Raw genomic sequence first — 15,857 nt, 5'->3', positions numbered from 1 at the left:
TCAGGTCCCCCTAATAGATAGGCCTCTCTCCCAAGTGACCTGGGAAGACCTGATCAAAAAGCTAGAAAAAAAATTGCCAATTGGACCTTCAAATCTCTCAATCTGGCCAGCTGTCTCATCCTTGTTAAATCAGTTCTTTAGGCAATCTCGCTCTACTTGTACTCAACTGTGGCAGCTCCAATAGAAATCTCTAACAAAATTAGAAACTTGCAGAGAAATTTCTTATGGAGAGGTGCATAGGTAAAACAAAAATGGGCTCTTGTTGCTTTGGAAAAAAATTGTAAGCCCAAAAACGACGATGCACTTGGTCTCAAAGACACAAAACTCCTGGGGAAGGCCCTAGGAGCCAAAAATCTATGGAGATGGTTTGTAATCCCCAACTCCCCTTGGAGAACCTTTGGAAAGCTAAGTATACCCCTTCCCTCTGGTAGGAACAAATTGTTAGGCTAAATGGAAGCATCAAAGGATCAATTATATGGAATCAAGCATGGGAGAACAAGGAAATAATTCAAAAACATAGTTTCTGGGAGATTGGAAATAGAAACAAGGCTCTCTTCTAGGAGGATGCTTGGCAACAAAGGTTTGAACTCGATCAAGATCAATACCAAAAAATCAAGATCGATATGCAAAATAAAGGGAGGACTAGAGTTAGCCAATATTGGAAACCAAGGGCGGATGAGGAAAAATAGAGAATCTAGCGGGATGAAGAGGAGTGGGCTCCCCACATTAATCCTTAGGCTTGGTTTGATCTCTCATCAAAACTTCAAAAAAGACAAATCCTCCATGACTCCTTTGAGGATAAAATCTGATGGGGCAAAAATTCAGCAGGTCTCATTAATTTAAGAGAAGCCTACAGATACATAGCCAAGCTAGGTCAACTTCAACCAGACCCAAAATCAAATTCTATCTGGGATAGGAAAAACTGGCCTAAAATTTCAATCTTTCTATGGCTCATTCTACACAGAAAGATCCTTACCTGGGACAATCTGAGGAGAAAAGGCTTTGTTGGCCCCTCAAGATGCCATCTTTGTTAGCTAGAAGAAGAATCCCCCAATCATCTCCTGAATGAAGGTCCATATGCATCCAAACTATGGCATTGGGTTTTCCTAGTATTCAACAATTCATATTGGGATACCTCCTATACAGAACACCATCGTGAACTGGAGACCTTCTTTCTCCTCTCATCCTTTGGTTAATCATGCATAGAACTTAATACTAGGTCTAGTCTGCTTGGCACTATAGAAGGAACGTAATGCCAAAATATCTCGAGGCATCTCTACTCAGGAGGAAATTATATTATCGAATATCAAAAGCACTATTGAAGAAACAACTATATCTTCACCCACTCATACTTCCAATGCCCCTCCAACCAATTCAAAAGCGAGAATTCTATCAATGCTAGACCTTCTCCAAATTAGAGTTCTTGAAGTCTCCTCCCCCTCCAGGAATGACGAACATAAAGAAATATGGAGGCCACTAGAGTTGGGCACCATAAAGCTCAACTACGATGGTGCAACTAAAGGTAACTTGGGCCAAGATAGTTTTGGAGGTGTCTTTAGGAACACAAAAGGAAAAATAATATGGATTTACGAGGGAAACATAGTTTCAACAAAAATCAATGCCACTGAACTTCATGCTCTAGAAAATGGCATTACCATCATGCATAAGCTAAATATTAGTCCTTTGATCATGGAAGGGGACTCTACTCTAGCCACTGAGATTGGAAAAAACCTTTAGCAGGGTATCAAGGTGGCTAAAGTTTCGTACAACGGGCACCTTAAAAAATCATACATAGAATCAAACACAAAATAGACAACATGGCAGCCCTACAATTTCAAGCCATTAGAAGGAACGATAATAAGCTCATGGATAGATTATCAAATGAGTGTACATCGAGGACCCTACAGCTAAACTCTAGATCATGGGATGACCTTGAGGATAGTGACCTCCATCAGCATTGCATAGCCATCAATGACAAAGACAACTAGAATACCGAACAAGAATTGTTTGCATACCCTCCATAAATTCAAGGATGATACTAAGTACTGGAAGAAGGATGACATTGTGGTGCACACGCCCAGACCCATCCTTAGCACACTAGATGTGCTGGCCTTATCTTCCACATCCCTCTTCCCCTACACAATCACTGTCATCTTGTCACATCCTCTCTACATGGCTCTTCCCCGACTTCCCCTCTTTAATTCTTCACACACTTCTCCTTCTCGCCCCCCCCCTCTCTCCGTGCCTCACCTCCCTTAATCCCCTAGCTATATTTATTTCCCCCTCACCCTCCTTTCTCCCATCATTCCCTCTACTCTCACCCCCCCCCCCCCGTTTCCCTCCGCTCTTTGGCTCCTCTCACCCCCAGTACCTCTAGTTTACTCATTGCCCTGAAGTGCAGTTCGATCCCTACCTCCAGTCAGGAGTCATGCGTATTCGCACACCTTCTTGATGTATTTCTCTGGGTTCGCCCCCCACTACGCATGTTGAGGCCTCCGAAGGCATGCAAATTTGGAATACGCAGCGACCATCAACCCGAAAATGAAAGAATGCATCGCAAATATGGAAGCCCAACCTAATATTCTTCGTAGAGAGGTAACATCTGAGGAAGTAGATGTGGACTTTTCCTGGATCCTTGATCCCACCCTCACTAGAGTGCATGAGAATATTTATGCACGCACCACTGAAACATGGTGGTAGATGAAAACAATTATGGGTCTTTTAATGTAGGAGTAGGAGGAGCGCACTAAGGCACTAGAAACCAAGATTGGAAGTCTTATTGAGAAGTTTTTTATCTATGTTGAAGCCATCCACCATTGTCCTTTCATCACTCAGGACTCTCCGCAATACACTGTCATCAGAAATAAATCAACAATGAAAGTCCACTATGCAGCTACAGGCTCACCAATTATCAAGAAAGAGAATGTTGGAGCCTCCTCCAATCGTTTAAACACCACAACATCGTAGGAGGGGATCACTCAGGAGGCTCCCATCAGCCTGGATGAAGACCCAGTCTCCACCAACCAATAATGACTTTGACAAGCCCATTTTTGTCTTTCCCCCATGGAGGCCTGACTGTTGCAGACTACCTAGTCTCGAAAATAAACACCCCATGCCTAGTCTATATTGCAATGGCTATAATCTATACTCTCTTTTTTGAGTATGTTGTAAAAAGGGTTCCTTTTTGGTTACTCTATTGTATCTACCTTAGGCTACAGAACCCAATTTTGCCAAGGTTTCAATGTAAAAGGAAAAATATTGAAGCTAGATCAAACTATTCTGTTGGTCCTTGTGTCGGGTTCTCTCCCCCGCACAAACCAACAAATGTAATTACTCACTTCTTTCAGTAATATATTATATATTATTCACAAAAACAAAAACAAATACAATCCAATTTTTGTTTTTGTAACATGTCCTTTTTGAAGTTTGTTGGATGATTTCCATAGTTTTCCTCATGTCAAAACATGGCACATGGGCTAGTTAAACTAATTAATATGCAATCATTCTTTTTCTAGGAAATAAAAAAATTATCATTTCACATATTAAATATACCTACAAAGGTACAAATCAAGGTCTGTAGACCTTTTTGGCCACTTTGATGTGTGGCACTTTGTTTTACAAGCCTAGCTTTGGAGGCCTTATCCTAAAACATATACTAATTGAATTTAACTATGTACAAATAAACTTTAAGAATTGTTTAAGAAATATAATATAATATTATGAGAGAATTCCAATACCTAAATATTCTCCTCACCAATTTCATTTGTTCATCCAATGTCTCATACATTTTTACAAGTACTTTCCATAGTTTTATACTTACATCAATTGGCATTATTTTGAGCCTTTTCTTGGGCGATAGTTTTTCTATCTTCTTTGCTTTATTGCACCTAAATCTCTTGTAGTTTTGAGACATTTGTAGTTTAACCTTTTTTACAGACCAACCTATGACAAATTCAATATCTTTGTCATGAATTACTTCTTTTTGTAGGTGCAACGATATCTTTGAGAATGGAAAATGGAGATATTATTTGAACCATTGAAGTCATGAATCCTTCAACCTATTCACAAAAACATTCCTAGCACCTGATCTAAAAATTTCACTTGAAACCATGTTGTATTGTATCCTTGTATCATAGCTACCAATGCAAGAATCATAATGTGGCATAGAAGATGAGATTTCTATCCCATGAGTGGATTGGGCATTGGAAGTATATGTTTCCTATTCCAAATTATTAGTGGTTATGGTTAATGATTTCCTCCTCGATCTTTTGCTGATCTTCTGCTTGATCCAAGGGTGGTTGGGGAATTAATTGATTCCATTTGAGTTAGTTGATGTTCTTGCAATGTTTCAGTGGTTTTAGTTGATCGTTTTTCTATGTATCTAGCAACTATTTCCAAGTCCACACCATCAAGTTTGTTAACTTCCTCTATTCCCAATATCGAAGCCAAGGCCTATTTCTCCTTGTTAGTATCATGTCCCTAGATATATAAAATAAAGTTTTATTTTTAAATTTTGGAATAAATAAATGAATCAAACTAAAAATCAAATAACGAATTTAAACACTTACATCTCTATAAATTCAAAATGACTTAACTCATTCTTTCCACTGTCTTCTCCATTCCCCTTGCTCAACATTTTGAGGTTGGGCTAGAAAATCTTGTTTATCGAGGCAAGCGAAGGAAAATGACGTGCAAGTAAACAAATAATATAGCTTTCAAGGAAGGCAAATAACATGTGCAAAGGGAAACAATTTGAACCGAGGTAAGGAATCTGACCATCACATACACACAATCTAACTAAATTTTCAGCACACCTTTATGATAATCAAACCATTTTTCACCAATACATGAATAAATATCTTGCAATTTAACCCTAAATCCACTCCCTATTCATGAAACCGACAATGTCGTACTCTACAACTCCAGTTTCTAGACCAAAAGTGAGAAAAACAAAAATCCCGTGTAAGCTTCATTGAATCCTTAAGTTTACTTTGCAACTCCAATTTCTGGACCAAAAAGGGATAAAAATAAAAATCATGTGTGAGATCCATCTAAATCCTTAAGATCCTTTAAAATCCATTAAATATCATCAAAATCCATCATTTTTTTTTTAATTATTCAAATTTCCTCCATGAATCCAAGCAAAACAAGGCAATATTGAAACTATCCATCCACAACATAACATATGTACTTGGAAGCTTTCATATTGAGATCCGGGTGATAGCAGAGGAGCCTATTATTTTCCTTCCTAGTTCTGTACGTATCAACAATGAGAAAAATTCCAGAAGAGAAATGAGTCTGATTTTTTTTAAGTTTAATAGTTGGTGGGTATTTCACTTTGAAGTTTTGGCCCACAGTAATTTTAAAATTTCGACTCACCCATCGTTGAATATTTATGTTCACCCAGTGATGACTTTAGCACTGACTCAAGTGACATAATGTGATCAAGTTGGGGCATCAAAGTCGGCGAAAATGGCACCTAGTCTAGCGCCATCAAGTTATTTTTTTCCATAAAAAATAGATATATAAATGCTACAAGAATATAACATTATGTTGGAAATAATACTGAGAGGGGGGGGGGTGAAACAGTATTATCAAATCAATAAAACCTTTTCATTTCCATACTTAGATACATATATGCTACTTCAATTAAGGGAACCCACGTGTATACGCAACTGTGTCTAATGCAACTAGTGTATATCCAGAATACTTATGATTCAGTTAATCCATTAAAGGTTGATCTTTAGTTAGTGCATCAGAACTTCATTAACCATATGTACAGTAAGCAGGTGCAGTAAAACAGAACAGATCATCGCACACAAGAAGCACATGTGAACACCACGATATAAGGTGGAAACCCAATGTGGGTGAAAACTGCCTGCTGCAAGTCGTCTCTATCTTCTTTTAATAAGAAACTTCATTTTACAATAGTTCTGTACTGGTGCAGTCTTATACAAGTACGTAGGCTTCTACCTGCAGAGGGCTACAACCCTCTCTCGTTTTACAAACTCTCTTGGATGGGAGCTACAACCCCCTTAGCTCTTATACTAGCTGATCCATTTATTAGTATGTAGGTGCCTGCCTATTGAAAGCTCCAATCTTCACTTGTTCTCTAGCTGCTACTGGAAGGGAGCTACTAGCCCCTTTCCTCTTGTACTAGCTGATGTACTAGTACGTAGGCGCCAGCCTACAATCTCCGTTCACCCTCCAGGGACCACATTTAATACATTTTCAGACTAGATACTCCTGAAGCACAACACTATAATCTGAAGGTCACGTTTCATCAAATTTTCATACTGGACCCATAAATATCATTGAAGCACAAAACAGTCACTACTAGCATCATCAATTTCTGAATCACTTAAACACTGAAACCCTGTCAACAACATAGTCACCAGAACACAGAGCAGAACACTGAACCCTGCAACAATATTCAGAACCAACTGTATCATCGAAATCATGCATCAGAGTGCATACGCTACTTGGAAGTGCTGAACCAGCGTGTATACGCAACTTCACCAAGGTGAACCAGCATATATGTCATCAATTGCTTACTTATAACTTGATGCACTTCCTGTCTTCAGACATATCCAGATTATTACATATACAAGGATAGTATGTGTGTTATCACCCAAATCTAGTCCATCAGATCACATAAATATGAGTCATTATGATCTTGATCCAATATTAGTTCTCATCCATCAATACTGAAGCTAAACACAATAAACCAAACAGGATATGCATAATACTGACACCATTAAACTGTCATCAGAACTCATCAACAACCAGAACCTCCTGTAACTTCAAACATCATAGCTCAAATGGTATACGTTACTACAATGAACCAAACCTGCGTACATACGCTCTTACACCAAAGCCAACCCACGTACAGATCTATAAATATTCAATCATGACTTGCAGCGATTGCAAACTTAAGTTATACCCAGTTCAGATCATTACATGCGTCAGTATACAGATCTAGAATAAACATAATCAATCATATAGAGATAGTTCATTTCAAACCATTTGATCTCGATCTATCCTTAGATCTTGTTCTCCATCAACCGGTGAGATCCCTCCTTAGCTCAGATCAAGCAATGCATCATCAACCCATAACCTGCATACTGGATCTCATCATTCATCAGATATTCAAGACTTTTTCGATTGCACTTGCCTAATGATCTTCTTCTCCTTTTATAGTCTTAGGCCTTGCTTAATACCATGGTCCAAAACCATAACAAACCAATACCATGGACCCAATACTTGGGATCAACACGTCTGACGAGATACTATGGTCCAAAACCATAGGTTCAAATACCAAGGACTAACTACCACGGACCAAAAGTAAGTTCTCCAACATATACGCACTTTTCCTTGCATGAAAGTGCGTGTATATGCATACACGCCTTTGTAATGTCTAACCTGCATATATACGCGGCTTGGTCACGATTAACCTGCGTATATATATTTTCTCTTCATTCTTGTAGTCTGATCATCAAATCCTTGCTGCTGACTTGCTGTACTATGATCTGTCATCTGTTTGATTTGCCATCAAGGACAACACTTGTCTCATAATGCCAACAATCTCCTCCTTTGGACTTGATGGCAAGGCTAACTTATCACACTTAGAACTATCATCTGATTCCTTTGAGTTGTCCTGCATCCCATGCATTCAGTCACATCTGATATCTCTTCTGAAGATTCATCTAGTTATAAATAAGTGATATGTTCTTCTATGAGTGGGTTACCATCAAGTACAACACATGAATCATAATTCCAACACATTATTCTCAAATAAAATCAAAGATCAATACAATACATTTAGTAGAATAACCATAATTTCAATAATATACTACATCCACTATAGAGTAATTTAATTAGCTCTAAAATGATTGCATAAACTAAGTTATAAATGAGGAATGAAATAAAATTGATATACACACTAGTGTTAAAGTGTGTTACGTGGGGAAAAATGCTAAACTCAATTAATATTTATGTTGTAAGGATAAATTATACTCTATTCAAAATATAATCTTCCATTAATGTTGCTTCTACATTTATTGTTTTCATTATTGATAATTGGATTTGATTGATGTACTAAAAAATATTGTCATTGTTGTGTATTATAGGATCTAGAGGAGGCCATGGACATATGACGTGTGTAGTGTAGAACTCTTAAATTATAGAGAGGAAAGTTGTTCAATGAATATATGACAATGGAATATGTAGATACTATACAGGTAAGAAAACAAAGAAACCTCAACCAAAGGAGGAAGGTATTTATGATTTCACAAATACTACAACATAGAGGAGAGAAAGCCAACTTTTTTTCCATAACGCCTTTCAGGTCAAAACTATTTGTTGAAAATGCACAAGAATGGTGATTAAATATGATTCTATGATCAAGGAAAATGTTTGAAAATTAGGGTGGCCATGTGGAATAGGGATGTTGGATACTTTTCTTATCGAAATTTTGGCTCAATGTTTATAGCTAGGGTCATAATTTATTTTTTGTTTTTTCAACTCCAAATTAACATGATATCAATATGTTAAATATATGAATAAGTTGAAGTTTTTTGTTTGATATAATATTCATTGAATTAATGGTGTACTGAACATGATTGACTATATTGTGTATTACAAGAGCTAGATCAGGCCATGGCAATAAATTGTGTCATATCTAACGAGGACATTATGGATAACACAAGACATCAGGTACTCAAATTTTGAGTTAACCTAGAAAAATTGTTATAATGGTATCATTTTGTACACCCATATTTTTTCACAATATTATTAAAATTTATAGTTTACTATCTAATCTTGAAAAAAATATTGAGGCACACAAACCCTGCCTTTTACCCTATGAAATCCATCCAATTTGGAGTATTATATATATATATATATATGAAAAATTAAAAAATATTTAATATTATTAATTTTATTTATGAGAAAAAAAATATTGTCCGAGTTGAATCATTCAACTTGGCCTTGAAATGAAGGTTGGGCATGCATTTTTGTGAAGCATGCCAAAATTGCCTTGCTTCACAATAATGAACACCCAAGCTTCATTTATTGGCTAATATGATTGATTCAAATTGTAAGATTGTTTATTTTATTATTTTAAACACTTTTACATTTTATATCTTTGGTAAATAGTAGAGTAGTCACATTGTTAATTTTCTTAGGGCTAGAAGTTTTCGTTGTAGATAATTGCATTTTAAAACATTTTCAACATCTTTACATTACATTCACCCTATAAAATCATAACCAATAATGTACAAAATTAGCAATAAAAATGCAGCAAAACAGTCATAGGTCTGTCACGATATCTATGTTACGGGGCTCAACATATCTCCTTCATATCTTTGTCATAATGTTTTCTCATATCATAGATAAGAAGGCGCAAAGAGGTCATTTTCATAGGTCCCAAGAACTAAGGCTCATTAGGAAATTGTTACACTATAAGGCTAAGGCCCATCAAGGCAATTTTACACCATAAGACTAAGGCACATCAAGGACTTGTTACACCATAATACTAAGGCCCATTAGGGCATTGTTACACCACAAGACTAGGGTCCATTAACATGTTGTTACACCATAAGACTGGGGTAGAATTTCGTAGACCCATAGGATGGAATGATCATTATGTCACTTCCATTAATTACAGGTCCTTGTGTGCATTAATTTTAGGCACACCAACCCTGCCTTTTACACTATGAATTCCATGCAATTTGGAGTATTAGTGAACAAAAAATATATATATGTGAAAAACTAAAAAACAAAATTCTTATTAATGTTACTTGTGAGTAAAAAAAAACACTTTCCAAGCTAAAACATTAAATTTTACCTTGAAATGAGGGTTGGGTGTGCATTTTTTTGAACCAAACCAAAATTTCCTTGCTTCACTAAAATGCACATGCATGCCTAATTTATTGGTGAATTTGATTGGTTCAAATTGTAGATTATTTATTTTATTATTTTACACACCTTTTCATTGTTATATTTCTACTTTGAGCTTAGTTATTTATAATTCATATTTCATACAACATTATAAGTTTTTCTTTGACTTGCCTTATCTAAAAGTTGTGTATAAGTGGGAAACATAGATGTGTAGGATATTTGTCGGACATGATGCAAGGTTATATGTTAAGGTTAGGTATTGTACAATCATGTCCCATTTCAAATTTAATTACCAGGAGTGTAATTGGTTTGCCTTGGGAGTGGAGAAAAAGTCAATTTTTTTTCCATGGGGCATTTCAGATCAAACTTATTGGTTGAAAATGCATAGGAATGGTAATTAAATGTGATTCTATGATCAAGGTAAATGTTTGAAAATTAGGATGACCATGTGGGATAGGGATGTCAGATACTTATTGAAATTTTGGCTTGATGTATATACTATTGTAGCGGCTACAACTACCCTCCAAAATTTTTCATTAGCTTCATTTTAGAGCCTCCCTACTGACCATCCTCAACAACATGTTTTCCATTGTTAAGCACATCAACTTCAGTTATTTCATAGACTCATGATAGCCTATGCATGCAAGTTTGTTCCACCCCATTCACAGGCCGCTTTCCAGACTTAGTGTCAGTTACTGGTTGAGTAGCTCCCTCTGGGAATTGCACAATTCTGGAGGGGAACTAGCCTTCCCTCTAGAAATTGTACAAACCCAATTGGACACCCATCTGGGTTCTAGAACCGTGTAATTCTTCCTAACAACCTTCCTCTTAAAAATTGAACAATTCATCCCAACATAGCAGCTCAAACCAGAAATTGCGTAATCCTGGGAGACAATCACTTGTTCCTCCCAGAAATTGAGCAAATCTAACCAAGCAGCTTGTTGGGCTCAGAAATTGCACAATACAGTTAGACAGGCTTCCTTTAGAAAATTGTGAGGCCTAACCCAGGGAACCTGTTGGGATCATAAATTGCGCAATACTGTCAGACATGCTTCCTTGAGAAAATTGCACAGTCTGACCTAGGACAGTAGCTCAGCCCAGAAATTACGTAATCCTAGGAGACAGTCACCTGTTCCTCCTAGAAATTGCGTAATCCTTCTTGGACAACCATCTCTTATCAACCCAGAAACTGTACAGATTTTCATCCCGGGCTCACAGACTGATGCATGTGCCTTCAGGTTAATCGGTTCCCTCTGGGACTGAGAAAAACTGATTTGCATGCATGGACTGCTTCTCCCAAGGCAACATGCAAAGCCATCCCTTGATTTAGGGATCCACTTTTAGCAGCTGGATGTTCCGTACAAGGATCATTTCAGAGACCTCTCGCTAAGTGTCGATTTTCCTATATTTTTCGCATGTGCATGACAACCTCGATTTTATCAAAAATAATCAATGGAGCACTATAGAGCTCATTCCAAACATAGACCTTGTAGCTTTGACATCCCACATTGCATCTAGGAGTCATCGACACATTCAACTCAACTGTTTCGAGGTAAGCATGCTTCTCATGTCTTGCGTTCCGTTTCCGTCACTTTTTGTGTTTCTCTTCGTGTGAGTGTTGTCTACTTGATTTCAGTGAGTTCGTGTTGTCATTTTGATGTATGTTAGCTTATAGAAGCATCATTTCAGTTTTCATTCGCATCTTACTATCGTCGCATGCATGACATTGTTTTTGCACGAACGGTCACCGTTGCGGCCACTCGCTTCAGACACATGCATGCTTTCCCATTTTCTAAATATTGCACTTGTTGTTTGCATATATGATCATTCACTCTTGTTTGCACTCATCTCATCATGCATTCAAACTTCTCATGTTTTCAGTCACTCGTTGGTTAGTCTGGGCTGCCTTGGCCTGGACCGTGCCTTGCCTGGTTAGCACTGCACATTTCCAGAAGAAAATGTTTTTCATTCCCTACAAAAATTGCACAAGTTTGGCCCAACACTAGGTTCCAAGCTTGCATTACACAATTTTTGGAGGCAGTGTCTTGCTAGCCCTAGAAATTGCGCAATGCAGTTTACTGGTTGGATGTCACTACTGATTGAAATTGTGCATTGCGCAGTTTCAGTCCTCAGCAAGCTAGGATGTAATGTGCATTGTGCAGTTCCAGTAGTCATCCAGCCCCCTGATAGCCCAGACTATGCCTTGCGTAATTTTGGTAGTCAATCTCCTGACCTCCCGATAGAAATTTCGCAACCTTCATGATCAATCACACAGGTATGTTCCATGTCAGTCCTCAAGTTTATTTTGGTTTTCAACTAATAGATTTCTTTCCATGAGTGTTTCTATGTATCTAGGTATCACAGGTGTTTGTTTGCCTCTCAACAACACATGTACAATGGCTTCCAGGAGAGCAGAGTCAAAGAAACCGTTCAGAGCACACTTGGGGATGCAACCGCTCAAGTGTCTATGAATTTGCCTATCTATGAAGACATCAATTTTTTCATGGACAAGGATATAAAGATGAATGGAAATGACATCACAGTGAGCAACACCATCAGTAGCAGCAAAAGGTAGCACACATGCACCCGAAGAATGCAAGAGGAAGGCTATTGACAACATAGAGGTGGAGCAAAGCTAAAAGTTCAAAGTAGATCTGCTCATGATGAAAGCAGCTTTGAATATTGAGGCTATGAGGTGACAATGTGACACGTAGATCACACGAAGGAATAAAAAGAAACAAATAAGGATTTACATGTGCTGAAGTGAAAACTTAAGGAAGAATAGGAGTTGCACAGATGAGAGAATGAGTTGGAGTAGGAACAGGTACAGTTGGGGGTGCAACATGCACAGATGAATGAAACTATGCCCACACAAGTTATAGATCCATCCCAACAACTGGCATGGAGCAGACAATGTGAGTAGTGTTGTTGATCGCATGCAAGGGAATCAGTAGCATGCATGTCATTGTGCGCATGCATGTGATGCCACGCATTTGGCACACTCACCAAGGTGAAGACAAGAAGCAAGTCCGAATAGAGTTGAACATGTACTTTGACAAGTTGATGCACATGGTCACCAGAACCCACTTGGTGATTAGCACAAACACTATGCATTAGTATGTTGTTGGTCCAACCACAATTAAGACTATGATGTGCATGCTATCAAATGAGTTGGACAGAGGGGCCATATCAGTGTACCCGGATGCAATCGAAGGCAAGAGTTTGCTTTTAGCAAGATGTCACCATTGAGCGCACGGAAACCATCACGGAAGACCAAGATTGCCATCAGTTCACCACCATTGACCATCACAAGGATGTCAAAGGGTTGGTATCACCACAACGGTCTGAGCGTTAGTGATGTCTTGCATGGCTTGACAATCCATTTTGTCTCACATAGTTACATGTGCAGATTGTATGTAACGTCTTGTCAAGTGAAAGTTCAAGTGTCAATAGTTGAATGTAACAATCATAGAGTAGTTGGAGAGTCATGAGGGTAGATGAATGGCCACAAAGGGGAATTTCAAGGGTCACCCCACTATTTTCTATAAATAGTCCCTCATAACTCATTGTAGAGGCTTTTGGTCAGCCAAGCTTCCAATAGGAGTATCGTAGAGAAAGCTTGGACAGTATCGTAATGAGCCTTGGCTTCTCCATTGTGCAGAGCTAGTATATATGTTTGGAGGAGTAGGTGGTTATGTCTAGAAGTTCCTCTATCGAAACTAGTGGTTAGACATGGATGTATTGTATGACTGGAACTTACACTTCTTAATATAATAGAGACAACACATTTCATGCATATGTCATATTGTATTTCAACTATCTGTTTACTCTAAATGATATATGTATATGTTTTCTTACGCATGCATGTGTAGCTATTTTCTGTATATGTATGTATGAATCTTAGTAAAATGTGTTGTTGGTTTAACCATCACTTTGGATTGCTAGCTAACTCTCCTTTCATGTTGTGGTGCATCTTTGCTCGTGTGTTTCCTTTTTAACTTTGTGCTATCAAAGGTTTCCAAGGGGTGCACTCACCTCACCCTCCATGTGTTAGAACCTCTCATGCACTTTCCTTGACTTACTGTATATGTCACACCCTTGCTATCAACAGGGACATCTTTCCTCTGTGCGAAACAGTGGTCAAGGCGATACTGTATGACCTACTGTTGGGACTCCTACACCAAATGGTTTGAGGTATAATTATGACTTCTTATTAGGGAGATCCCCTGACATGTTGGCGGGTACAACACTGTCAACATTTTGGCACTAGAAGGAGGGCCAGATGATAAGCCAAGTCCTCACATCTATTTTTAATCTCTGCATATCTATCATGACTAACTACGGAGTTTCTGTTCTGGATCATATGCCTTATGGAAATGACTTCATTATCTTAGAAAATATCTCTGATAACTTGTCACACAAAACACACAATGGTGAAGGCTACGTAGCCTTGGGTAGGCATGTGGCCAACGTTGTAGTCTCATGTGAAAGACATGGAATATTTGAAGAGTACATGAGATGTGCATTGTTCATTTACAAGCTTCAAGGCCACCCAATGTGCTAGTGTGCCACGCTACCCAGAAAATATATTCATTCTCATGCTCATCTGGTCACATAGATAGACCGTGCTTTCAATCACTCTAACTGTAAAGCACTCCATAAAGAAATTCTCTAATTACGAAAAGCACCCAATGAATTTGTTGAACAATTTTCTATTGATCCTATTGAAGCACTGAAATTCAACCTCTGTCCCCATGTTCTATTGATCCTCCGGATTATACTGTCTTGTGTTCTTCCATTTTGGACTTCTCACCTTTTATGAATGAGTATCAAGTTGTCGATGGAGTTGGTGTTATGTAGAAAACCTATGCCATCATTCATGATGAGTGTGTGCGGGAATTTAAAGAAAAACCCGTGGTGAAGGATGACTCCCTTCCAGCCATGCCTATTCTACCTTATCCTGACATCCCTTGTGATTTTCCCACTATTGATTTCCCCTATGAAAACTCATTTCTGGATGTTTCTACTTCCGATCCTCAGCGGACACATCGGATGTCAATCTATCATTACATTATGGAGAGGACACATGTTCCTCCAAAAATCTGTCCAATCTATCATCTATCATTTCTAAAAACACAGAGGGTGAACATCCTTTCTTTTCATCTACCCCTTTGCACGATTCATCAAATCATGAGGATGCTGACAAGCATCCTGAATTTTCTGATCTTGGTTGTTGTGATCTCTCTACTTCTTCATCTGATCATGATGTTGATTCAATCACTGTTGATATGTCTAAGACACTGGTCTACGATGATCTATCTGTCGACGAAGTCAAAACCCCCAAGCCTATCGAGGCACTTCAACCTGAGCTGATGGTTATGTCATGTCCTTGTTGTCCTAATGTTGGTTTCACTTCTGATTAGGAAATTGTTGAAACATGAAATACTCCTCATCACTATCTGCTTTAAATTCAAGATCAATCTAACACTCAGATGTCACTTCCTCCACTCGAACTACACGATCCCATCGCTCATGCATGGGAGGAATCTTACACAGCAAGCACACTTGCAAAATGTAAGTGGTATACCTTTCTCATGTTTTCTTGCATGCCACATTCAAGAGAATTCATACACTCAACATCTGCACGCAGTGTAGCACAACACCATGGCAAGTCCATAGAGTGCATGTCATGTGCTTTGACTCATTTTTGTTCTGTGGATGCTTGTAAGTTCAGAGTGTGTTGGTATTCATCATTATATCTTTCATGTTTGTTGGTTTTCACAGTTGTGTTGTTCCCAAAACATGCCTTCACCAACACGGATCAACCAATGGACCCGTGACTGCATTGGAAGTATCACTTCACGTGAGGCGACCCATGCACTATTAGCTTAGGAGTAGGAGTAGTGTTTTCTTTTGATTTTTTTGATTGCATGCATGTTTGCTTCTTTCTTTGTGTG

The sequence above is a fragment of the Pinus tabuliformis genome, chromosome 9 (genome assembly GCF_031772625.1).
Source record: "Pinus tabuliformis cultivar Carrire ecotype Pingquan chromosome 9, CPIR1, whole genome shotgun sequence".
In the NCBI taxonomy this organism is placed as follows: Eukaryota; Viridiplantae; Streptophyta; class Pinopsida; order Pinales; family Pinaceae; genus Pinus; species Pinus tabuliformis.
The sequence above is the reverse complement of the archived record's forward strand: the minus strand, read 5'-3'. Positions refer to the sequence as shown.